This window comes from Oryctolagus cuniculus, chromosome 20 (genome assembly GCF_051225735.1).
Source record: "Oryctolagus cuniculus isolate XC-2025 breed Fujian yellow rabbit chromosome 20, ASM5122573v1, whole genome shotgun sequence".
Taxonomy (NCBI): Eukaryota; Metazoa; Chordata; class Mammalia; order Lagomorpha; family Leporidae; genus Oryctolagus; species Oryctolagus cuniculus.
The window spans coordinates 15,644,920-15,671,328 of record NC_142886.1 but is presented as its reverse complement, the minus strand read 5'-3'; the positions used below and the strand labels follow the sequence as shown (position 1 = coordinate 15,671,328).

Genomic DNA, 26,409 nt, shown 5'->3' with positions numbered 1-26,409 from the left:
TTAAAAATTATTACCTATTTATTTGAGAGAGAGAGAGAGACAGAGAGACAGAGAGAGAGCGAGAGAGAGAGAGCAAGTGATTACTGGTTCCTTAGTGGTTGGGACTGGGCTGAGGCCAAAGCAAGGAGGTAGAACTCAATCCAGTTCTCCCACATGGATAGCAGGGAACATGCTTGAGTTATCACCTGCTGCCTCTTGGGGTCTGCATTAGCAGGAAGCTGGAGTCAGGAACCAGAGCCAGGAATCATACTCAGGCACTCTGACGTGGGGCATGGATGTCTTAACTAGTATGTTAACTTCTAGGCCAAATGCTTTCCCCAATGCACATGCACACTCTCTCTCTCTCTCACACACACACACACACCCCTTTTAAGGTCACAGAAATCTTTTATGCTGATTGCAACAAGAGAACAGAGGGAAATGATTGGTTTTTCCAACACAGAGGCTTGGTGAGATGGCCTGGCCCAGAGGTGCAGGTGCTTTAATGGGCAATGGTGGTGCTTTTGTTGAATACCTACAGTTCCAGGGACTGATATACACAGGGGCTCCCAAGCTGTCGACTCAGCTTTGACATCAATGGCTCCTAGCAGGAGCACCATTAACTCAGACACCAGCACCCTACACAGTGGTCACCAGTAATGGGAGTAGAGAGCTTAACATCAGACAAGACCCAAAGAAACTAGAGCAGAGGAGGAGGAGGTTGGTGAGGAATCCAAAAGATGTCCACATCCAAAGATGTGTAAGGTTCAGGAGCTAAGAAGACCTGCCAAGGAATGTACCTGAGACAGCCTGGAACACGCACAGAAATGTCTCAAGGAATTCTGAGGAATGATTAGCTCTCCAGGGAGTTTCCCTTTACAACTGCTTTTTTATTTATTTACTTTCATTTTATTTGAAAGGAGAGGGAGAGGGAAAGAGAGAGAGCAAGAGTGAGCTTCCAAGAGCTGTGAACTCCATGTAGGTTTCCTATATGGGCTGCAAGAACCCCATTATTTTAGCCACCACCCTTGCCTCCCAGAGTCTGCATTAGCAGGAAGCTGGACTAGAAGTGAAGCAGCCAGGGCTCAAACCTAGGCACCCTGGTATGGGATGTGGTCTCCCAAACAGAGCTTTAACTACTGTGCCAAATGCCAGCCCCCAGGGATTGCTTCTGATAGAAGCTAAACCCATAGCTTGCTGCAATGAACTGAATGCTTGACATCAATGACCACACTGAATTCTCATAAAAACCCATGAAGCAGGTAATAGTAACCTCATTTTACCAGGGAGGAAGAAAAAGTCAGCAAGGACAAATAACTTACAAGGGGTCAGGTGACCTGCGAAGTTCCAGCCCAACTCAGTGAGCTAGATTTGATTAGAAAGTCATCGCTCTATCCTAACACTAGTACCTTCAGAGAGGACCAGACTCTGTCCAATAGTCTGCTAACCTACAGTTATGGCTTCTCTACCATGTTCCACGCATGATTCTAGAAACTCACTGTACAACAGCAAGCAAAATAAACAAAATCCCTGCTCATACTAGCTTTGGAGATGGGATGTTACTGAAGTTGTAGCTCTCAGGTTGTTTCCAGGCTGGTGTGACCCTGGACACATAGGGTTTACATAAGGAAACTTGAATAATTCTGTGGATTGAGATAACTTAGTTTCCTAATACATCCATTATTCAGCCATGCCCAGGGCCAGCTGCCAACGTCTTCCCCCATCCCTTGTCTTAAATCTGCTCCATTACATTGATTTAAGAGGAAAACACAGTTCACTTAACTTGTGTTCTCCAAAGAACGAGAAGAATTTGTGGAGGAGAGCAGCTGAGGACAGGGAACAAGTATGCCTCACTCAAGGACAGAAATAGAGGACACAATGCTTTTGACAATTGCTGATGCCTGGGCAATATGTGTTGCATTGGAAACAGCATCTATGCATACAGCTATACACAATCAAGCTCTCATCCACACCCCTCTGAACAGATGGGACACCAAATGGATTAGTCAGCTCTTCCTTACTTTAACTACAACACCTGAGAGCAGCTACTTAGGAACTAAGGTTTATCTCAGGTCATGGTTCGGAGGTTCACAGTCCAAGGCTGGGTGGCCCCACTGGTGTCGTGTCGGATGGCAGCTAGCCATGGTGGTGCCTGAGTAAAGGAGCCATCATGTGGTGAGCCAGGATGCAGAGAGACGTAGGCAGTGTGCTCTTCATTCACTTCCTGTGTCTCTCTGTACAGCCTCGATGATTTGGTCGTGGGTGCCCCACTCTAGCAGCCTAGTGCAATCTAATCACCTGCAAGGTGCTGCCTTCAGAAACCATAATTCATTCATTTACATCCTGGATCCATTCAAACGGGACTCTGAGGATAGAGACTAACACATGGGCTTTTGGGAGACATTCAAATTCTTTTCCAAACCATAACACCCAAGATGGGCAGGGCAAGAGAATTGTGAATCTACTTATGCAACTGATACTCTGGGAATCTTAACAAGGTGGACTAGTGAGCATCAAAAGTAACATCATTACCAGAGGCTTTCTGTAACCCCATGTAGTAAGTGCAGGGTACACAGGATCAGGACGTGATCCCCATTTTAACCAAATCCATGACACAGAAAGCACAGCCTATGGGCTACAGGGATGAATTCTGGGGACAGATGTGGTACAGTGAGGTCAGCGAGGTTGGCATCCCATCCGAGTGCCAGTTTGTGTCCCAGCTGCTCCAAACCCAACCCAGCTCCCTGCTAATGTGCCTGGGAAAGCAACAGAAGGTGGCTCAAGTACTTGGGCTCCTGTACCCATATGGGAGACCTGGATGAAGTTCCAGGATCTTGGTTCCAACCTGGCCCAGCCCCAGCTGTTGCAGCCATTTGGGGAGTGAACTAGTAGGTGGAAGCCCTCTCTCTCTCTGTCTGTCTCTCTCTTTCTCTCTTGATCAATTGCCCTCTCTATATAACTCTGCCCTTCAAATAAATAAATAAATCTTAAAAACTAAAGAATATGAACTCTGGAGAAAACCTGCTAGAATTTGAATCCCTGCTGTGCCACTTCCTAGCTGAGGGACCCTGGATAAGTGATCTAATTTCTCTTTGCCCCACCTTCCTGATCTTTATAATGGAGGTGAGAATGAAAACTACATCACAGGATTATTATAAGGATTAGAAAAATGTAGGTGTTAGCCATTATTAACAGCCTGAAATTCCTTTGATCACTGGTCACGACTGATAAAATTCTATGTTGTTTACCAAATCCTATTTCATTTCTCTTCTTTCAGAAAAGAAAGGAAGATGATATATCCCCTTGTTTTTTGACAGGCAGAGTTCGACAGTGAGAGAGAGAGACAGAGAGAAAGGTCTTCCTTCCGTTGGTTCACCCCCATAATGGCCTCTGCGGCCAGCGCGCTGCGCTGATCCAAAGCCACGAGCCAGGCACTTCCTCCTGGTCTCCCATGCAGGTGCAGGGCCCAAGCACTTGGGCCATCCTCCACTGCCTTCCCGGGCCACAGCAGAGAGCTGGACTGGAAGAGGAGCAACCAGGACAGAACCGGCGCCCCAATCGGGACTAGAACCTGGAGTACCGGCGCAGCAGGTGGAGGATTAGTCTAGTGAGCCGCGGCGCCGGCAAGCCCCTTGTTCTCTTCACATAGGACCAGTGTTTAACCAACTGGGTATTGGTAGAAGTAATATAGACCACCACAGTCTTGGCTTTTACAAACATCCTACAGTTTTCTTTCTCTTGCAACAGTAATCCGGAAACCAAGTGATGAGATGTCAGTGTTCCAAGATGGTGGAATCTCCATCTGCTGGGTCGCTGAGGGAGTATATGGAGCCGAGCTTCCCTCCACGCCACGCTGCCCTTACCCGTAATCAACATGTAGCATGAACAAGAAATAAATGTTCATAGCATCACGCCTCTGAGCGGTAGAGGTCCACTGTGTGTGTGTGTGTGTGTGTGTGTGTGTGTGTGTGTTTTAAGACTTATTCATTTGAAAGACAGAGAGACAGAGACGTAGAAAGAGCAATCTTCCACCCACTGGTTCACTCCTGTCGGTTCTCAGAATGGCTACAATAGTTGCCACAATGACTGCAACAGCTGCCAGGCACATCAGTGGGGAGCTGGAGCGGCTGGGACAAGAACCTGCACTCCACTATGGGATGCTGGCATCGCCAATGGCAGCTTAACCCACCGTGCTGCAATGCTGGCCCCTACATGTCCATTGTTGCCATGGCATAACCTCCCCTATCTTGCTAAGTAAGTGCCTAGGGTCGTATTACTTGGTTGCAGAAACTCCCTCGGCACAATGGGCCTTCATATTCCAGAAAGACTTGGGGTTTCAAATACCTGAAGTGCTGGGTTAGCTGCTCAATTCTAGGGTATGGAAGTTTCTCTCTTTAAGCCTCTTAACGTCTTAATCATGGATTATTTTTATACTCCTAAAGGAACCTTTATTTTTCAAGGGAAGATGAAACATTTCCCCTTCCTTTTCAACTGGGATCCCAGCAGAAAGTCTTGTTGCTGGTTTTCCAAAAACGCAGTAAGTTTCCTCTGTCAGGCTGTCCAGTTCATGCCCCAGCCCCCACGAAGCTGACGGGACTTCACAGAGTTTACAGACAAATAGAACTGGAACCCAAGCTGGGCGGGCATTTAGCCTAGCAGCTAAGCCATCCGTGTCCCACATCAGAGTGTCTAGGTCTGATGCTTGGCTCTGCTCCTATCTCCAGCTCCCTGCCAACACAGACCCTGGGAAGGCACTGCCGGTGGTTCAAGTCCCGGTCACCACCTGAGCTACCTGGATTGGGTTCCCAGCTACCAGCTTCAGCCATAGTCCAGCCCCAGCCATTGAGGGCGTTCGGGAAGTGAATCGGCAGATGGCATTTCTCTTTCCCTCTGTCTGAGGCTGTGTCTGTCTGTCTCTCTTTCTCTCTCTTTCCCTCTTCCTATTTCTCTAATTAATTAATTAAACAATTCAGAAAAAGTTTATTTTAGTGAACATTTTGAAACATATGCATGGTTTTCTCACGGTATACATCTTCTATAAGCTTTTTGGACACTTCTCCTATGCATGAATTTCAAAAGCTAACGTCTGTTTGAAATATTAATGTTTCCGTTTTCTAGAATCTCATTGCATGTAGTTAACCCTGGCACTTAAGAAAAATGCAGACCCAAGTCTCCTCCCTGCAGGGAGATGAACGGCAGGGATGGTCTCTGACTCCCCACAGGGTCTAAAGCAGCATCAGGCCTCAAGCAGGTAGCCTGAATTACTGAATTAGTTCTAGGCCATGGATCTTAAAAAAAAAAAAAAAAAAGACTTATTTACTCATTTATTTGAAAGACAGAGCAAACAGAGAGGGAAGAAGGGTGGGAGAGATCTTCCATCCTCTGGTTCTCTCCCCAAATGGCCACAACATCCAGGAGCCAGGAACACCATCTGGGTCTCCCACATGGGTGCAGGGGCCCAAGCACTTGGGCCAACTTCTGCTGCCTTCCCAGGTGCATTAGCAGGAAGCCGTGTCAGAAGTGGAGCAGCCAGGCCCGGAGCCAGTATGAGACTCTGGTATGGGATGCAGGCGTCCCAAGCGTTAGCTTAACCCACAGCACCACAGTCCCCACCCCTCCAGGCAAAGTATTAAAGCCCAGGATTGTCCCATGCTTGACCCCTTCTTCCTGGAACAGATCTGTGAGTAAAGAAAGGTGGCTGAAAATATGACCTTGACCCCAGTGGCCTGGATGAACCAGGGCTTGTTCTGCATGCCATTAGGAGGGTGGATACACATGTTGTGGGTTAGGGAGCTGGGATGGTCGGGGCAGTGGGGGGAGCAGGGAGTTGACACATTTATTCTTTCTTCTTTATATATTGGTTAGTAAATATACTTACATTCTGATAAGCTTGGCGTATGTCCTGACTCTACAGGTAAATCATAAAGTTCCCAGAGGACAAGCACCACGTTGTGTATCAATCAAATATTGATGGTTCCTTTATGTCAAACAAGGCTCAGTGACAAGACCTTGTATTTGCACAGTTATTTAAAATTTACAAGATGTTTTCTAATTGACTGTCTTATTTGCTCTTCACAATAACCAAGGCTCCAAACACCGGGCGCAGGACTTGCTGCACTGTCAAGTTAAAAAAAGGCTTGCAAATGCCCCTGTGGGTTCTTCTGTTTTTCTCTGCACGGAGCCACAGTCTCCCTCGCTGGAAATGTGGCTCTCAGAGCCGCTGGCAAGCACTGGCACCTTACCTACAAGCTCTACTCAGCTGGGCCGGGGCTGTTTTCACAAGGGGCAAGGCACCTTCCTGTTTCCTTAGCCACAGTGGTGCCAGGGTTGTTTATGCGCTCAGCTCCACCTTGGGACCCGCGGAGAGTGCTCACTTGCTGAGAAGGTCTGTGCCGGGCGCCACTTAGCCTTCCAGGCGCTGTGGAATTTAAGGTCCCAGACTTTTTTTTTCCTCTCCTTTCCTTTCTTTTCTTCCTTCCTTCCTTTCTTCTTTTTAAGAGTCATTAATTTGGCCGGCGCCACGGCTCAATAGGCTAATCCTCCACCTAGCGGCGCCAGCACACCGAGTTCTAGTCCCGGTCGGGGGTCGGGGCGCCAGATTCTGTCCCGGTTGCCCCTCTTCCAGGCCAGCTCTCTGCTGTGGCCAGGGAGTGCAGTGGAGGATGGCCCAAGTGCTTGGGCCCTGCACCCCATGGGAGACCAGGAGAAGCACCTGGCTCCTGCCTTCGGATTAGCCGCAGTGCGCCAGCCGCGGTGGCCATTGGAGGGTGAACCAACGGAAAAGGAAGACCTTTCTCTCTGTCTCTCTCTCTCACTATCCACTCTGCCTGTCAAAACAAACAAACAAACAAACAAACAAAAGACTCATTAATTTATTTGAAAGGCAGAGTTACAGAGAGAGGGAGAAAGAGATAGAGACAGAGAGACAGAGAGAGAGGTCTTCCATTCACTGGTTCACTCCCCAGATGGCCGCCAATGGCTGGGGCTGGGCCATGTTGAAGCCAGGAGCCCAGGACTCCACCCAGGTTTCCCAAGTGGGTGCAGGGGCCCAAGCACTTGGGTCATTCTCCACTGCTTTCCCAGCACATTAGCAGGCAGCTGGATTGGAAGTGGAGCAGCGGGGACTTGAACCAGCATTGCAGGTGGCGTGTTAACTCACTGTGCCACAATGCCAGCCCCAAGGGCCAATTTCTGCAGTTCATCTGGGCTGGGGCCCAAGGCCTGGAACCAGACAAGTCACCCAGCTAACCAGGAAGCTGTCGGGTGCTGCTGCTGGGGGGCGGGGGGCAGGGAGCAGACTTCAGAACGCAATCCAGCCAGAAAGTCAGAACCTCAGCGGTCTTGGGGCAGGACCTGTGCTTCGCGGAGCCTTCACCTGCCTTGTGTTCTGTGGAGGCGCCAGGCTGCCTTACCTCTCTGTCTTCTCCAGCTGACCAACCTTTTCCACTTGCCTGGGGCCAAGGGGCTTCCCAAGAGGCTGCACATTTTTTTTGTTGTTGTTGTTTGTTTTTTTCCATTTTTTTCTGGACGGCACAGATACAGTGAGAGATCTCCTATCTGCTGATTCATTCCCTGAATGCCTGCAACAGCACAGATTGGGCCAGGTCAAAGGCAGGAGCCCAGAAGTTCAATCCAGGTCTCTCCTGTGGGTAGCAGCGACCCACGTACTGGAAACACCCCCTGCTGCCTCCCAGGCTGCACTTTACAGGAAGCTGGGTAGGAAGCAGAGGAGCAGGGACTCAAACCCAGCACTCTGATATGGGATGCGAGTGTCCTAAGCAACAAATTAACCTGTCTCAGCATACTGGACTTACAGTTCTCAAACCAGGGCAGTCCCCAGCGAACCAGGACCAGGTGATCACTCTAGGCCTTCTCTAGGTCATTGTCCCCATGTCCCTGCTCTTCTTCTCCCCTGCCCTTCCCACCCCCACCCCCACTCTCCTTTCCCCAGGAAATTCACTGACTTTATAACTTCCCCAGCCTCCGACGCACTATTTCCCACTAAATCCCCTCCTCTGGGTTCTCCAAGCCCCAGCCCAGCCCTGCGACCCCCAGACTGCACTGCCATTTGCTCATCTCCACTGAGATGCTGTGGGCTCTAAACTGACTCCCCACCTCGCCCCTCCACTCCTCCCACCCGGCTCCCTCTCGGCTCCCAGCCTTTCTGCTTTGGTTGATGTCCCATCATTGTTCTGATTGTTAACGATTTACGCATCCACGTGCATGGTGCATCTACCCTGTGGCAGGTTCTATCCTAGGAGCTGGGGACTCAGCAGTGAGCAGACGCCACTGTCCTCCAGCAGCTTGAGTTCCAAAGAAACATGGACATAGTCACGCGGGGCTTAAGGACCACAGCAGAAAATCAAGCCGGTGCTAAGGCGGCCGGGGTCTGGGTGGGAAATTTAGGAAAGTGTTCCTGATGCAACGCAGAGGCTCCAGGAGGCGAGGAGATGAAGCAGGGGCCTCTGGAGGAAGTGTCCCAAGCAGCAAGCACACGGGTGCAAAGGTGCAGAGACCAGTGCAGCCGGGCAGAGCAGGCCGGGGAGGGACACAGAGACACGAGGAGGGGGCGAGGCAGGGGCGAGGCAGGGCACCGGCTCCCCGGGGGCCTTGTCCCCAAAAGCAGCTTCTTCCTGCTTCTTTCTCTCTAATCTGCTGCCAGACCACATCGCCCACCTGGGCAGGAGCGCTCCTTTCCACCTCCCCGGCTACCGCCGCCTGAAAACGCTGACTGCCTCGCACTTGGCCTCCAGCGGCCCTTTGGCCTCTTGTCCCTCCATGGCTGCTGTAGTCTTGGAGTGCACTTCTGATCATCTCAATCCTAAGATCATTAGCATACACCTGCCTCGCTCCTGAGAGTGCTTAGTAAAGAGGGAGTGGACACCGTGGACGTGTTCCTGCCACTTGCCACCGTGTCCTTGTCAGAAACAGCTGGAGCTGCCAAAAGCATGTTGTCAAACATGTTGGAGTTCTGCTTCTATGCCACGATGTAAAAATTGCAAATGTGTCATTCATCAGAGCTAAAAATAAATAGATGAATTAGTCACAACCCCTTTGGTTGCCAGTAACCAAAACCCAAGCTGTCTTTTAAAAGGTACTCTGTTTGCTGGTGTCTAGAAATCCTGTGTCTTCAGGAATGGCTGGCTCTAGGTGCTCAGAAAAGACAACAAGAAATCTGTCTCTGTGCCTCTTGGATCTGCCTTTTCTCTCTGCTGTCTTTATTCTCGGGCAGACCCTGCCCAGGCAGCGGCAGACACAGCCACCGGCAACTTGCTTACATACTCAGCTTCGCAGTGCCCGTGGGAAAAGTGCTTCTTCAAGGTCCCAGTGCTAACTCTCACAGCCCTGTCACTGTGGCTGTGGTTAGCCAGGCCTGCATCACTTCCGCACCCCTGAAGTCAGTGGATGAGGCCACCCTCACCTGAACTACATGGAAAGGCAATGGGGAATGGGCAGTCCCCATCTGGCACGGAGGACAGGGAAGGTGGTGAGCAGGCAAAAGCCTCAGGTGTCCACCGGCAAAGGCCAGCAGCAGGATGGTCAGGGAATCCTAACCTCAGATGCTTCTGGCAACTCGGTAGGCCTCCACTCTCAAAAAGTATACTCAGGGGTCAGCGCTGTGGCCTAGTGGGTAAAGCCGCCACCTGCAGTGCCAGCATCCCATCCCTGGTTCAAGTCCTGGCTGCTCCACTTCCGAACCAGCTCTTTGCTATGGCTCTATGCAAGTCCTTGGGCCCCTGAACCCACGTGGGAGTCTTGGAGGAAGCTCCTGGCTCCTGGCTTTGGATTGGCACAGCTCCAGTCATTACAGGCATTTGGGGAGTGAACCAGAGGGTAGAAGATACCTCTCTCTCTCTCTCTCTCTCTCTCTCTCTCTCTGCTTCTGCTCCTCTGTAACTTTGCCTTTCAAATAAATATATAAATCTTTAAAAAAAAAGTTTACTCATGTTATACCCATATTTGATGATTTCAATGACACTTTTTGTTTCCTTTGAAAATTTTTTTTCAGTGACACTCTTTTTAAAATAAATTTTATTTATTTATTTAAAAGGCAGAGCAATAGCAAAAGGAAAAGAGATCTTTTATCCACCAGTTCACACCCCATGTGGATGCTACCACGGAATCCGGGCCAGGACAAAACCAGGAGCCAGGGACTCCATCCAGGTCTCCCATGTGGGTGGCAGGGCTCCAAGTACTTGGACCATCTTCCACTGCCTTCCCAGGCACATTAGCAAGAAGCTGGGTTAGAATCAAAGTGGGCCCCAGCATGCCAATATTGGATGCCCGCATGGCAGACGGCGGCTTAACCCACCATACCACAACCCTACCCTAGGCCTCAATGCCAACCATTCTCTGGCATCTGAAGGGGCTGCTCATGGCTCACCCTGTGCCAGTCAACTCTCTCCCCTCTGTGGGTCTTCTTTGGTTGCCTGACAACAAGGTCTGTGTCCAAGTCTTTCTTTTTCTGAGGACACTTGTCACTGGAGTTAGGGTCCACCCAGGTAATCTAAAATGATTTAATTTCAAGATTCTTGGGGCTGGCGCTGTGGCATATCGGGTAAAGCAGTCACCTGCAGTGCCGGCATCCCATATTGGTGCTGGCTTAAGTCCCAGCTGCTGTACTTCTGATCCAGCTCTTTGCTATGGCCTGGGAAAGCAATAGAAGATGGCTCAAGTGCTTGGGCCCCTGCACCCACGTGGGAAACCCAGAGGAAGCTCCTGGCTTCAGATCAGCACAGCTCCCGCCATTGCAGCCAATTGGGAAGTGAACCAACGGATGGAAGACCTCTCTCACTCTCTCTCTCTCTCTCCTTCTCCTTCTCTCTGTCTGTAATTCTTCCAAATAAATAAACCTTAAAAAATTTTTCAAGATCCTCAATTTAATCACACCCTAATTAAGCACCTTTCCCCAAGTAAGCTCATGTTTACAGGTTCTCAGACATTTTGGGGGGGCCACCATTCTACCCACTATACCTATTACCCCCAAGCAGTGATCACCTCTAGGACCAGAGTTGTAGGTAGGACAATATGGCTATTTCCTCTGTCCTTCTTGTTAATTTAATTAAGAACAGACAAAGGAGACTGGTGAAGTGCAAGGACAGGGCCACACACTGTGGGAAATGTAAGGCGGTCCTGCTGCCTAAGGCCTGCTTAGAGCAACGGAAACTGATGGCTCTCCTGTGGGAGCCGAACCTCTTTTTGGAGCACGCTATATGTCATGCTTTTCTGTATTCACTATGCACTGTAGAGACATTCCCCACTAAATGAATCTTATTTATTTTAACGCAGTTCAAGAGGCCGGTGCTGTGGCGTAGCAGGTAAAGCCACCGCCTGCAGTGCTGGCATCCCATATGGGTGGCGGTCCAAGTCCTGGATGCTCCGCTTTCCATCCAGCTCTCTGCTATGGCCTGGGAAAGCAGTAGAAGATGGCCCAAGTCCTTGGGCCCCTGCACCCATGTGGGAGACCTGGAGGAAGCTCCTGGCTCCTGGCTTCAGATGGGTGCAGCCCCAGCTGTTGTAGCCATTCTAAGGAGTGAACCAGCAGATGGAAGACCTCTCTGGAAGACCTCTCTCGCTCTCTTGCTCTCTCTCTCTCTGCCTCTCTGTAACTCTGCTTTTCAAATAAATAAAATAAATCTTTCAAAAAATTTAATGCAGTTCAAATTATTTTCTCATAATTACGTATTTGAGAGGCAGAGAGACAGATATATAGACAGAGAGCGCTCCCATTTGCTGGTTCATTCCTTAAAATGCTCACAATGACCAGGGCTGGGTTGGGCTAAGGTAGGGAACAGGGAACTCACTCCAGCTCTCCCATGTGGATTACAGGAACTCAATTACTTGAGCCATCACGGCTGCCCTCCAGGATCCACATTAGCAAGAGGCTGATGCTATGAGCCGGAGCCAGGAACCGAACACAGACACTCCAATGTGGGATGCAGGCATCTTTCACAGTGTCTCAACTGTTAGGCCAAGCGCCTGCCCCACAGTGGATTTTAAATTCAGAAGCCAAGTTAGCAGGAGCCAAGCCAGGAGGGGCAGAGGGAGATGGGAGGGATGGGGGAAACACCTGCCATTCTTCAAGCTGCGAGTCCCACGCCTCGCTTCCTACGTGCTGAGTGCCACGCTGACCTGGGGCAGGGGAGGAAAGCCCCTGGAGCCAGATTTTGGAAGAGAAAGCTCAGAGAGTGTCCAGAAAGTGGCTTCTCTTCACACCTCACAACCAGCCAGGTCCTGCTACTTCCAACACTCCCCAGGAGAGGAGACCCAGAGTGGTGAACGGACTTGTTCAAGCCCACACAGCCTTTTAAGTGGCTGACCCCGGAGGTTTGAATGCCTTTGTAGTCCTAGCTCGGTGCTCTTTCCCCGACAGCACAAGGGGTGAACATTCCTTTCTACTGCTGCCTCCTGTCCTGGTGAGGGGGTACTAAGAGGAGCGAGTCCGTCTCCCACCCACGGGGGCTTGCTGCCCCCTCCCGTGTGACGGCCGAGCAGGCTGCAGCACGAATGGGCGATCCGTCTCCATGCTGAGCGCGGGAAACGGCCTAATTAAAGTCCGCGGCGGTGCCCAGAAGCCTCTGCAGCTGCCTGTGCGGGGTCTGCGTGCGTTCGGCGCCTGATGACACACATTCTTCATGTTTATGTGGCGCGATGCACTGTGCTCCCCAAGCCTGAAGGGTTAGGGAGCCAATTTCACCATCTACACGGCCCCAGAGCCACCAGAAGGCATCCCCGCTAGAATTTATGAGGGACCCGCAAGCGCAATCCGCAGGTGCCCCACAGGGTCTTAAGGAAGAGAAAGATGGCCCAGGTGGCCCCGTTTACTAACAGGGAAAAGGCCTCTGGCAGCTTCTGCACGTGGCCTCAGACAGATTTGCCTCTCCTTTGCTGTCTAGAAGCAGTGGGCTTCCCTTCTCATCTCAGCCCTGCCCGAGCACAGGGGCTGCTGCAGGCTGTGGTCCCAGCCCTCCGCCGCAATCCCGGAGCTGGTGTGAGAGTGCAGATCGGTCTCGAGAAAGGCCCTTCGTGTCTGAGGTTGCCGAGGACAAACGCTTTCCAGGATGCACGCTGGAATTTAGGGGGTGCTGAGACTAAGGGATCGGGTGTGAGACCAAAGAGGCACAAACAGGCAACTAACCATCAGGTGCCTGTGGGGAGGCGGGGGTCTCCACCAGCCTTGCACATCCCCAGAGAGCTCCTCTCTTTGCTGCTTGTGTCTTTGCTTTGTTTCCGACTCTTTGACTTTGCAAAGCTACCGATCTTTTGCAGTTTTTCTTCACTTCTTAACAGTTCTGAAGGAAGAGGGCAGGTTGGATTCAAAAATAAAACACGGAGCACAGGCACGTGGTGTGGTGGTTAAGTTGCCACCGGGGACACCCGCATCCCATAACCCTGAGCCTGGTTCAAGTCTGGCTGCTCTGCTTCTGATCTGGCTTCCTGCTAATGCGCACCCTGGGAGGCAGCAGACTACGCTGGCTCAAGTACTTGAGTCCCTGCCTCTCACCTGGTAAATCCAGACTGAGTTAAAGACTCCTGGCTTCCGCCTGGCGCAACCCTGGCTGCTGTGAGCATCTGGGGAGTGAACTAGCTTCTGCATTCAGGAAGTTGCAACAGGTTGTATTGGTGGAATTATATGAAGAAACCCAGCTAGACTCAGACATATAACTGGAGAAGGAAGAGCGTTTAGTGGTTGTGTATATCCATTTTTTAAAAGATTTATTTATTTACTTGAGAGGTAGAGTTACAGACAGAGAGAGGGAAAGACACACACAGAGAGAGGTCTTCCATCCGCTGGTTTACTCCCCAGTGGCCACAACGGCTGGAGCTAGGCAGATCCAGATCCAGAGCCAGGAGCCAGGAGCTTCCTCTGGGTCTCCCACACGGGTGCAGGGGCCCAAGCACTTGGGCCATCCTGTACTGCCTTCTCAGGCCATCAGTAGGGAGCTGGATAGGAAATGGAGCAGCTGGGACTTGAACCAGCGCCCACATGGGATGCTAGCACCGCAAAGCGCCAGCCCCAGTTATATTCATTTTTGATATGGCACCAAAACTTAACATCTGTCTTAAATGTTAGCTGTAATTGTTGTACCTGAGCGAGTGTAAACAAAGGAGCACCACACATTGATACAATTTGATGGTCCTTTATTGCCAGCGGTGGAGAGTGGGCTCATGCCCTAAAGAACTCTCGACCCTGAAGCCCAAAGCAACAGCGTTTATAAAGGCAAAAACCACAAAATCGGGAGGGGAATTCATGGTTGCTAGGAATAGGGGAGAATACATGGTTACTGGGGTCAAGCTGACCTAAAACCTATGGGAAACTAGTATCAATTATAATCTTGACAATACCAGTTACATTCTTAACAATTCCAATTATAATCTTGACATTAATCCAGGTATTGGTTTTAATCACATGTAGGACATAGACAAATTACATTTTTATCATTAACCCAGGTGCAGCCTATCCACTTCCAAGCTTGAGCGATCATGCTAGGGGGTTTCTATGCTCTGCCAAGTGTGGTGTACTGGACTGCTACTGTTCAACTGTTTTAGATCATAGTTTCAGACCAGAGTCTCACGGTGTGGGGGGGCACCTTCCCAGAATGGAGTCTCAAGTGCTCCAAAATGGAGTCCCTACTGTTAAGGTGTTACTTCATAATGGGCCAGTGCCGTGGCTCACTAGGCTAATCCTCCGCCTGCGGCGCCAGCACACCGGGTTCTAGTCCCGGTCGGGGCGCCGGATTCTGTCCCGGTTGCTCCTCTTCCAGTCCAGCTCTCTGCTGTGGCCCGGGAGTTCAGTGGAGGATGGCCCAAGTCCTTGGGTCCTGCACCCCATGGGAGACCAGGAGAAGCACCTGGCTCCTGGCTTCGGATCAGCGTGGTGCACCGGCTACAGCGCACCAGCTGCAGCAGCCATTGTGGGGTGAATCAACAGAAAAGGAAGACCTTTCTCTCTGTCTCTCTTTCTCTCACTGTCCACTCTGCCTGTCAAAAAAAAAAAAAAAAAAGTTAGCTGTAATGTAGAATCTGTAACCATGTCAGTGGGCTTTTCATATTTTTCATATTTAAATCCATCAGTTTATTGTGCACTTAGAAGGAATCTTTGCCCCATGCATGATTTTGTATTACAATGTATTGGTCATTGGAAAATATTGGTCTGTTGAGTTACGGAAATATTCCAAATATTGATACATTTCATTATACTGTATCAGAAAGAAATCACAGTCATTAAAAACACTTCTGGTCTCATTAGAAAAGTTCTTAAATATTGAGAATCTGTCAAGCTCCATGGTGTTAGAATTTTTCCAAAATTCTTTTTTTATTTTCAAAATTTTTTAAGTTTTCTAAAATTTCAAATTTTTTAAATTTCAAATTGTATCATTGGTCACGACATTCTCAGTTGCTGTCCTTGAAGTGACAGGCTTTCGTTCCCATTCATTCTTCCAGGCAGAACAAGATGGTCCAGGAAAGAAGTGACTAGTTCAAATCATAACTGAAATTGGCTTAGTGCTTTTCTATGCTTTTCTTGAATAACTATCATACTTCAGAAAGCACCAATACTGCTTTATACATGCTTCCCATTTTGTTACACAGAATCTTCTGAGAAGTGTCAATATTGAATGAAATTAATCTTAACTGCCCCATGAAGGATATTCTTTTTAAATGTTTATTAATTTATTTTCATTAACCTAAAAGGCAGAGCCAGACAGAGAGACAGAGAAAGTGGTCTTCCATCCCCCAGTGCCTGCAACAGCCGGGTCTGGGTCAAGCTTAAACCAGGAACCTGGAATTCCATCCGGGTCTCCACGTGGGTGGCAAGGGCCCAAACACTTGAGCCAGTATCTGTTGCCTTCCGGGATGTATTAGCAGAAGGCAGAACTGGAAACAGAATAGCTGGGATTCAAACCAGCGCCCTGGTATGGGATGTAGGCGTTCCAAGCCATGGCTTAACCCACTGCACCACGAGACCCACCCCCACCAAAGACATTTTTAAAACAAACTGTCATTTGTTTTCTACAAGCACACGGCACCAAGGAGCACAGCTGGGGGCTCTGACCTCGACTCCTGCTGAAGTGCCAGTAGTTTTACCCATCACTGTTTCGGTGCCATCAGTGCAGATGTCAGCACAGAGAAACAGGCACGTGCTCACAAATCATTGTGAAGATACCTTGGAAGTGTGACAGGGACCCTCAGGAGCCTGTGGGCCACACACGTGGAAAATAGCCGGTGTAGTGGATATGACAAATGACTACATCTCAGGGGTCTCTTACCCAGCTTTGCCTCAGGCTAGCTCCGTCTTCTGCATTAGCTGGTTGGATCAAATGACCTTTAAATGACATGCACCATAGGAGATTACGGGGCACAGAGCGATCCTTGTCGTTGACTTCTAACTGTCACTGTCTATTTGTTTCTTACATGGCTTGCTCTTTGTGGTGTCCTGTGTCATGGTATATGAGGGTAGTTCAAAAAAAGTTCTTGAAAAATGGGGGCCGGTACTTGGCGCAGGGTTTAAGAGGCAGATTTAGAAACCTGCGTTCCACATCAGGTTCATGTCCTTGCTCCAGCTCCTGCCCCAGCTTCCTGCCAGTGCAGACCCTTAGACAGTGGTGATAGTTCACGCTGTGTTCCTGCCACCCACACGGGGGACCTGGATGGAGTTCCCGGCTCCTGACTTTGGCCTTGGTCCACCCACGATGGTTCTGGGCATTTGGGGGATTGAACCAGCAGTTGGGAGTTTCTCTCTCTTTTTGTGTGTGTGTCTGCCTCTCAAATAAACAATTTTTTTAAATTCATGGAAAATGGAATTAAAAGATAAGTTTTATTCGGTGCAAAAACAAACAAAAAAAAAACCCCAAAGCCATGCATAGGTTTTTCCTAAAACACATGAACTTCTGAAGACCCCTCATAGTCTCCTCACCTCTTCACGAGACAGAGGGCAGCTGGTTCTCCCTCAGAACAAGGGCCTTGCTGTAGAAAAGGAACTGCACACTCCACCTCCGCTCGCTCCACAGAGGGAAAGTCGGCCGTGGGAGAGGCACCATCTGAACACATCGCTGTTTGTCCTGAGTGGTTCTGGGAGGGGCGTTCTCAGCCAACTGTGGGCCGTGAGGGGGAGGCGCATGTTATCATGAAGTCCAAGACCAGAAAACAGGAGCCAAGTTATAACGCTAAGGGAAATATGCAATTTTTCAAGAAAAATTACAACTAGATTGGACGGTTTTCTGAAGAAACCTACATTTTTTCCTGGTGGCGATCCGTGTTTGCCTCCAGACGGAGGGCAACCTGGGTGCCCCCACTTCTCTCCTTCACGCCATCCATTGCCGAGTCTACCTCGCGCCCCCGCAGAGCCTACAAAAGCCTGCACTAAGGGACATGCAGGGAGCTGAGGTGACCCCTGAAGGGACAGAACATGTAAGGCCCAGGAAGGCACCTGCCGAGTCTGCATCATCCCCAGGGGAGACGTGGAGCTGCCTGGGGAAGGGGCTGGGGCCCCTGAGTAGGGAGATGCACGAGGGAGGGTCTCAGATAACAGCAGAATATTCAGGGCCGGGGCTGTGGCGTGGCGGGGTAAGCTGCCGCCTGTGATGCCGGCATCCCATGTGGGCACCAGCTCACACACTGTGTGTGTGTGTCCTCCTCTCTCTGTAACTCTGCCTTTAAAAAAAAAAAAAAAACAACACCTGGGGCATTGTGGCATAGTAGGCTAAGCCTCTGCTTCCAGTGCCAGCATCCCATATGAGTGCCAGTTCATGTCCCGGCTGCTCCACTTCCCATCCAGCTCTCTGCCATGCCCTGGGAAAGCAGTGGAGGATGGCCCCAGTCTTTGAGCCCCTGCACCCACGTGGGAGACCCAGAAGAGGCTCCTGGCTCCTGGCTTCAGATCACTTAGCTCCTGCTGTTGCAGCCATCTGGGGAGGGAATCAGCAGATGGAAGAACTTTCTCTGTCTCTCCCTGTCTGTAACTCTGCCTCTCAAATAAATAAAAAATCTTAAAAAAAAAAAAAAAAAAAAAAAAAAAAAAAAAAAACCTTAAGGGGCTGGCGCCATGGCTCACTAGGTTGATCCTCTCTGCCTGCGGCGCCGGCAACCCATATGGGCGCCAGGTTCGAGTCCCGGTTGCTCCTCTTCCAGTCCAGCTCTCTGCTGTGGCCCGGGAGGGCAGTGGAGGATGGCCCAAGTGCTTGGGCCCCTGCACCCACATGGGAGACCAGGAGGAAGCACCTGGCTCCTGGCTTCGGATCAGCACAGCACCGGCCATGGCAGCCATTTGAGGGGTGAACCAACAGAAGGGAGACCTTTCTGTCTCTCTCTCTCTCTCTCACTGTCTAACTCTGTCAAATAAATTTTAAAAATTTTAAAAAACTTAAAAACCCTTTATAAACCAAAGGAGAATAATCGCATAAGATAGCACACAAGAGGGAATGCAGACATGTGTTTCTCCTTTATTAATTTTATAAAAAACAAAATAGGGGTGGGTGTTTGGTACAAGTTATGTCAAAGCTTGGGAAACCTGCATCCCGTACAGGATTGCCTGGTTCAAACCTCAACTCAGTTTCCAATTCCAGCTTCCTGCTCATGCACACCCGGGGAGGCAGCAGGTGATGGCTCGAGTTCTTGGGTTCCTGCCACCCACGTGGGAGACCTGGATTGAGTTTCAGGCCCCTGGCTCAGCCCCAACTGTTGCAGGCAATTGGGGAGTGAACAAGTGACAAGTGTATGTGTCTTTCAAATAAAATGAAAAGAAATAAAAATTTTAAAAGCTTAGCTAAACAAAGATCCATCTCTGTTTCCCCTCCCTTTGTAAAGCTTCAGAATAAACATTTGAGCCCTTGAATAAAAGAGTGGCGTGAGTCACAATGGAAGTCTCACACGTGTTAGGTCTGGAGAAGGCAGATGAGTCAGCAGGGCAGATACTCTTGACACTGACCTCCACCTGGGCAGGTGACCAGGCTAGCAGACACTCCGCACTGCCTCTGCACAACCAACCAACGAGCCGAGGACTCAGCAGAAGCCGCTGCTGATTCCCAAACCCACTGTGCTTGCACCAGCGATGAAAACCAGTGAGCTGTCAGTGGGGGAAGCGCTCTTACTCCTACGAAAACTCAGGTTATATGCTTTGGAAAGATGTGGTAAGGATGAGGCCACACACACACACACATGCGCGCACATGCGCGCACACGCGCGCGCACGCTGCTATGTTACTGGTGTGGGGAAGATTTACGGAAAAGACTAGGAGAGCAAATCTTGACTATCTCAGGGTGGTTCTGTACTCAGAGAGCATTTAAGTTCTCATCCTACCCAAACGGGAGCTTAGAGAAGATTCTAGGAGGAGGCAAGCTCCAAGAGTGACAGACTTTGTGGCGTTCACTGCTCTATCCCTAGTACCTGGAGTATGCCTGGCACATTGTAGGAACACAGTGAGTATCTGTAGACTAAATGAATTATGGTATAGTTAATTCCACAAAGATAAAGGAGAATGCCAATTATCAGGTGCCAGCTCCAGGGAAATGCCTTAATCCTACCCTTAAAAAAATGGTGCTGGAAGGGCCGACCTTGTGGTGTAGCAGATTAACCATATCAGAGCAAGAGTTTGAGTCCTGGCCCGGCTGCTCCATTTCCTATCCAGGTCCCTGCCGATGTCCCTGGGAAGGCATGCGGGAGACCCAGATGGACTTCCTGGCTGTGACTCCAGGCCTGGCCCAGCTCTAACTGCTGTGAACATCTGAGGAGTGAACCAGCAGATGGAAGCTCTCTTTCTCTGTGTGTCTCTGTCTGTCTGTCTCCCTCTTTCTGTCACACTGCCCATCAAAGACACAAAGTAAATCTCTCTAAAAGATGGTGTCCGGATGGCCTAGTGGTTAAGATACTTGCACGCCGTATCAGAGAAGCTGGGTCTGACACTTGGTTCTGGCTCCTGACCCCAGTCTCCTGCTCATGGAGAGTCAGGGCAGCAGTGCCAGCTCAAAGAATTGGGATCCTACCACCCCCATGGGAGACCTGGATTTAGTTCCTGGCTCCTGGCTCCTGGCTCCCGGCCATGGCCACAGCTAAGCCATGGCTATTTCAGGAATTTATGAAATGAGGCAGTAGTTGAGTTCTCTCTCTCTCTCTCTCTCTTTTTTTTTTTTTTTTTTTTTTTTTTTTGACAGGCAGAGTGGACAGTGAGAGAGAGAGAGACAGAGAGAAAGGTCTTCCTTTACTGTTGGTTCACCCTCTAATGGCCGCTGCAGCCGGCGCACTGCAGCCAGTGCGCCATGCTGATCTGAAGCCAGGAGCCAGGTGCTTCTCTTGGTCTTCCATGCGGGTGCAGGGCCCAAGCACTTGGGCCATCCTCCACTGCACTCCTTGGCCACAGCAGAGAGCTGGACTGGAAGAGGGGCAACCGGGACAGAATCCGGCGCCCTGACTGGGACTAGAACCCGGGGTGCCGGCGCTGCAGGCGGAGGATTAGCCAAGTGAGCCGCGGCACCGGCCTGAGTTCTCTGTCTACCTGTCTCTCTCTATGGCTGCTTCTCAAAAAAAAAAAAAAAAAAAAAAAAAAACCTTATGGAAAATGTGTATAATGGAAAAAACTACACATGGTTTTTCAAAAAATTTTCACACCAAAATAAACATCTATTCATTTCATTTTTCATGAACTCTCAAAAACCGTATTTGTTTATTTGAAAGGTAGAGCAGCAGAGAGAGAGATTTTCCCTCTACTGGTTCACTCCCCAAATGGCTGCAGTGGCCAGGGCTGGTCCAGGACAAAGCCAGGAGCCCAGAACTCTATCCAGGTCTCCCATATGGGTGGCAGGGCCCAAGTACTTGAGCCATCTTCTACTGCTTTCCTGGGTGCATTAGCAGGGAGCAGGAATTGAAGTGGAGCAGCTGGGACTGGAACTGGCACTCCAGTATGGGATGTCAGCATCGCAAGTGGCAGTTTAGCACTTTGGCCCACAACGCCAGCCCCTCCATGAAATTTTTTAGAAAAATATTTATTTATTTGAAAAGCAGAGGGATGCAGAAAGGAAAAGAAATAGAGAGAAAAAAGACAGAAATCCTCCATCTGATGGTTCACTCCCCAAATGGCCACAATGGCCCTGGCCTGACCCAGGTTAAGCCAGAAGCCAGGAACTTCATTTGAGTTTCTCATGTGGATGGCAGGGGCCTGAGCACTTGGGCCATTGTCTGCTGCCTTTACAGGCACATTGGCAGGGAGCTGGATCAGAAGCAAAGCAATGGGAGGCAGTACTCAAACCAGCACTCTGATAGGGGACACTGGCATTGTAAGTGGTGGCTTGACCCACTGTGCCACAACGCCAGCCCCTCCACGAACTTTCTGAAGGCTCTTCATATGTGTGTGTGTGTGTGTGTGTACATGCACACATGTGTATCACAATATGGAAAACGTGACGGGGCACTACGAGTTGCACGTTTAGCTCCTCAGCTAGCAATGACGACCCTCCCTCAGCTGAAAGGTGTGATAAGCTCTAAAGACCAATGAGAGCCACAGAACGGGAGGCATCGTCCAGCGGCAGACAAGGGCCCCGTGTAAGCCGGAGGGAGACTTGGATTTCGTGTTTTCAGCCCTACTTTCTCAGCACAATCCCGAGCCAGTGGCGACGCACGGGGGAAGTCCTGGCATCTGGAGATCAAACATTATCCTTGTCTCTGGCAAATCTCGTGTGTGTTTTCCCTGTAGGGAGGTGAGCGTCTTAATACTACTGCTGGAGGCATGGTCTGGGACCTGCTCCTCTGGCCGTCCGTGAGTTTGCTTTACTCATCTATTTGGGAGGGAGAGAAAGAGCGTTTCATTTCCCAAATGTCTGCAACAACTCAGGCTGGCCAGGGCCTGGAGCCCGGAGCTGGGAATGCAATCCAGGCCTCCCCCTCTCCGTGGCAGGAACCAACCACTGAACCATCACCACCGCCTGCCAGGGTCTCACAGGCAGGAAGCCGGACTCAGGAGTTGCAGCTGGGTCTCAAGGCTGGCACTCTGATGTGGGGTGCACACGTCTTCACCACCAGGCTAAGCACCCACCCCCGTACAGCACGTTTTCAGCACCTGCCATCTGAAACGGGACCTTTTTCTGCAGAGTGCTCACATGGTGGCTGACATCTGGAACACAGTGATGGAGGAGCACTTCCAGCCCTCCCCCTTCCCTACCCCTAAGCCCTCCTGCATCACTCTTTTCATTTCTTAGGAATCAGCCCTAGATCACAAGCCTATGCCTAGAGCTGCCCCTGGCCCAGGGAACACAAGCCCCTGTTTGGATTGTGCTGATCATCAAGTCGCCAGCATAGGACGAGGGCATTCCACCTTGCTAGATTTGCATTTTCCCGTTTAGCAGCTCAGAGTCCACTTACTCTTTGTTTTGGGATCTTCTGCCTAGATCTTAGAGATGCAAATTCTGCATTCAAAGACCAACGTTCTTCTCAGCTACCTGCCCAGGTTCCCGGGTTCTGGGTTCTTCCCTACTTCCAATCCCAGCTGTCTGAGCAAACCAGGCTCATCCTGAACAACACAGTAAGCACCTGTGGAATTGAACTGTTCAACTCCTGAGGCTGGCGGAAAGGCAGTCCTGGGTTAGTCTGGATTCTTGTTTAGATGGTAAACCAGAGAGCAATTATATCCCAGCTCCAGGCTATTCATGCCCCTACCCTGGAATGGTGATAAAAATTATGGAATTCACTGCCAGCCCCTGTCTCCGACTCATTGCATGAAGAACACAGACTCAGTTGTCCCTGAAGAGAAAGAGTTGACTTCCCCCTAGTCACTCGGGCTTCGCTGCTGGGGTCATCATGCTCCCCTCCTCCCGCAGTCGGAGGAGCATTTCTGAGGACTGTAGTGGTTTTGGAGATTGAGATCAAATCAGTGACTGTATACAAGGGGACTCCAAAAACTCATGGAAAATGGAATTAAAAGAGAAGTTTCTTTGGGTGCAAAAAACTGAAATTTATTCATAGTTTCTTCCATAATGCAATATTTTCATGAACTTTTTGGAGAACTCTCACGTGCACAGACTTTTTTTTTAATGTGAGGCAATTAAGTTTATCTTTTAATTGTATTTCCCACAAACCCCCCCAAAAATGTATTTATTTGAGAGGTAGTACAATGGAAAGACAGGGAGAGAAAAAGAGACAGCAAGAATGAGAACCAGCTCCTAAAAGCTTGTGTGGGGAGCAACCCGGACTGGACTGAGTTACTGGAATTAAGACTTATTCTATGCATCTGCTCTCCCACAATATGGCGCTGGGAGAGGAGGCAACAGCTTCTACCCAGCTGCCTCTCACCAACTTGACAAGCTGCAGGACCTGCTCCTGATTGGAGGAGAGCAGCGTACTCGGTGTGTGGGCAGCCGAGTTGGGATTGGCGGAGGAGGACTATAAAGGAGGAGAGAGACGGCATGCACCAGGAACATCTAAGAGGAACATCTAAGGGGAACACCTGTGCAGCCCCCGAGAGAGCCGGCCGGCGGTGTGCCGCTCCCCCGCGGAAGTGGGGAATGTGGCAGGGGGAACCGCCCTTCCACGGAGGTGGAAGGACCAGCAGCCAACCCAGGAAGGACCAGCAGCAAACCCGGGGAGGGCCGAGCAGACAGAAGAACAACGCAGGGTCCTGTGTCGTTCCTCCACGAAGACGGGGAGCGACAGCTTGTTCACTCCCCCAAATGTCCACAACAGCGGGGGGCTGGGTCAGACCAAAGCCAGTAACCAGGAGCCCAGTCCAGGTCTCCCATGTAGGTGGAAGTTATCCAAGTACTTGGGCCACTACCTGCTGTCTTCCAGGGTCTGTATTAGCAGGAAACTGGAATCAGAAGCTGGAGTTGTTGGGGCCGGCACTGTGGTGTAGTGGGTAAAGCCACCGCCTGCGGTGCCAGCATTCCATATGGGTGCTGGTTCGAGTCCTGGCTGCTCCGCTTCCAATCCAGCTCTCTGATATGGCCTGGGAAAGCAGTAAAAGATGGCCCAAGTCCTTGGGCTCCTGCACCCTCGTGGGAGAACTAAAGAAGCTCCTGGCTCCTGGCTTTGGATCGGAACAGCTCCAGCCATTGTGGCCATCAGCGGATGGAAGACCTCTCTCTCTCTCTCTCTCTCTCTCTCTCTCTCTCTCTGTAACTCTTTCAAATAAATAAATAAATATTAAAAAAAAAATAAAAGAAGAAGAAGCTGGAGTTGGGATTAAACCCAGGCACTCTGATGTGGCATGCAGGCATCTCTACTGACGTCTTAATCACTATGTCCAACACTTGCCTGCTCATAAACTTTTTACAATCTTCTCAAATATGCATAATGAGTGTCCACTTCATACAAGGAATGCTTGGGGCTATAGAATACACATCTCAGTTCTCATCCTCCAAGAGTTTATAATCTAATGGGGGAAAGGACAAGAAAGGTAAAAACAATGCCTCATTTACTTTTTACCATATAGGTTGTTAAAGGGATATCTAAAATTCATACTTCTGATCCATTTAAATGTGGGTGGGGGCCAAGATAGGAAGAAGTTTTACTTTAGTTCATAAAAAGTCTTGCACATCAATCTTAAGTCTTTTACTGGAAACTGAATAGAAGCATTATTCCTGGTCTAAAGAGAATTACTGGTCATTATCCCATGGTACCCAGATTTTCATCACTGTAACAAATACCCAAGAGGAACTGCATGTGAAGGTTAATTTCACCTCTCAGTTTTGGAGGTTCACAGCCCAAGATTGGGGGCCTCCTTGGCTTGGCATCTGATGAGGGCAGAGGATGGCGGAGTGCATACAGACAAAGGATCACGGACACGGGACATTCTGGCCATGTCTTTGGGGTCCCCCCTTGTAAAGCCATCAGGATTCAATCCTAGGGGTCCCATCTTAACCCAATCCAATACATTCCCTTAGGCCCTCAACTTCAAACTCTTCTATGCACAAGTACCACTAATCCATGACTTAAATGCCCTGTGAGTGGGGGAGCCACATCTTCTTACAACCATAGCAGCTCCTCCAGGGTCCTCTCTGCATGTGGGACTAAGCTTATTGGAGTCACTTGCTTTGATAGCTAACACAGCTGAACTGGAAACTCATACAGGCAGAGATCTGGTAACATCACTCATGAGTGTATTTGCCATGGCCCAGCCCATGTTGATGTCTGACAAATACTAATGGGTTCAGCATAAGAGGAAGCAGCCACTACAAGTCTTAGAGGGGGACAGTTTGATGTTCAGCTGCCTTCTCTACCGGGACCAGTGACCTCTCCTTGTTCCTGACTTGCATCTGTGCTCAGCCACTGCACCTGTTCCTGCACCTGCTGCTTCTAACATGCAGACACTTCAAAAAGACTGTGAAAAAAATGAAATTGAAAGATAACTTCATTTTGGTGCAAAACAATTTGGAAACCCATGCATCGTTTTCCATAACACCCACTTTCCATGAACATTTTAAAGCTCTCTTTTATTGAAAATCCTGTGAGGACTTCCCACCTGTGAAAACAGATTCCTATAAAAATAGGACAAAAAGGTTCTTGGAAGGAGAGTTGGAATTTTCAAAATTCTTCAAACCAACTTGAGTTTTTTTAAGGCACTTCTGCTTGATAAACTCTCAGCCCAAGGCATTGCAGTGAATTTATGCACATGGTTAAACCCCCCAGGAGCACTCTTAGTGTCCATGTATGCAACTGGGGTCATGTTCATGGGTTACAGGGTAAACAGTGCCTGAACTTTGTTCTAGGCTCAACTGGGTCCCCTCAAAATTCCTGTGTGAAGGTTCTAGTTCCTAGTACCTCTGTATTTGGAGATAAGGTCTTTAAAGAGGCGACTGAGTTCAAATGAGGTGTTTAGGGTGAGCCCTAACAGAAGAGGAGGCATCCCTCTGGGAGGAAGGGTTTATGCACACAGACAGCAGAGGTGCGCGTGCACAGAGGAAGGTGCATGTGAGGATACAGGGGAGGACAGTCATCTGCGAGGAGAGAGACTTCAGAAGTCAAAGCTGCCCACACCAAGAGCCTGGCCCTGCAGCTTCCAGAGCTGCAAGCAGACCCATTTATGTTGTTTAAGCCACTCAGTCTGTGGCATACCATTATGGCAACCCCAGCCAATGAACCTGACATTCAGTACAGGATTCTTCATCATGGTGTCACCACAGAAATGTGTCTGTGCCACGCATTTGTGTTCTCTCTGGGCACTGCAAAACCTGGGATTACAAAACAGGGCACAACAGTGAATAACAGAAGAGATCAGGTTCTGCCCATGAGGACGCCCTTGGCAAGACTTGACAGACCCAAGAAACTGTATACTCCTGGGCACCTGGAGCTAAAGCTTCTTACAACGGCTGGGACTGGCCTGGCTAAAGCTAGGAGTGGGAAACTCAATCCAGGTCTCCCATGAGGTGGGAACCCAACCCCTTAAGCCATCACTGCTGTCTCCCAGCACGTGCGTTACCAGGAAGCTGGAATCAGGGGTGGGGCTGGGAC

At 49.8% G+C, this 26,409-nt stretch overlaps 1 long non-coding RNA gene across 2 annotated transcripts in view; it reads right to left on the bottom strand.

Moving 5' to 3' along the window:
- Positions 1-14,106: 14,106 nt before the first annotated feature.
- The window catches only part of LOC149120072 (uncharacterized), a 52,086-nt gene continuing 39,783 nt past the window's right edge, over positions 14,107-26,409 (bottom strand). The window contains exon 3 of one of the 2 annotated variants that reach the window (XR_016226803.1): positions 14,107-14,961. This is a non-coding gene — a long non-coding RNA (uncharacterized LOC149120072). Of the gene's footprint in view, positions 14,962-16,899; positions 17,073-26,409 lie in introns of those variants that run through there. The other variant, XR_016226802.1, reaches the window with a different exon arrangement.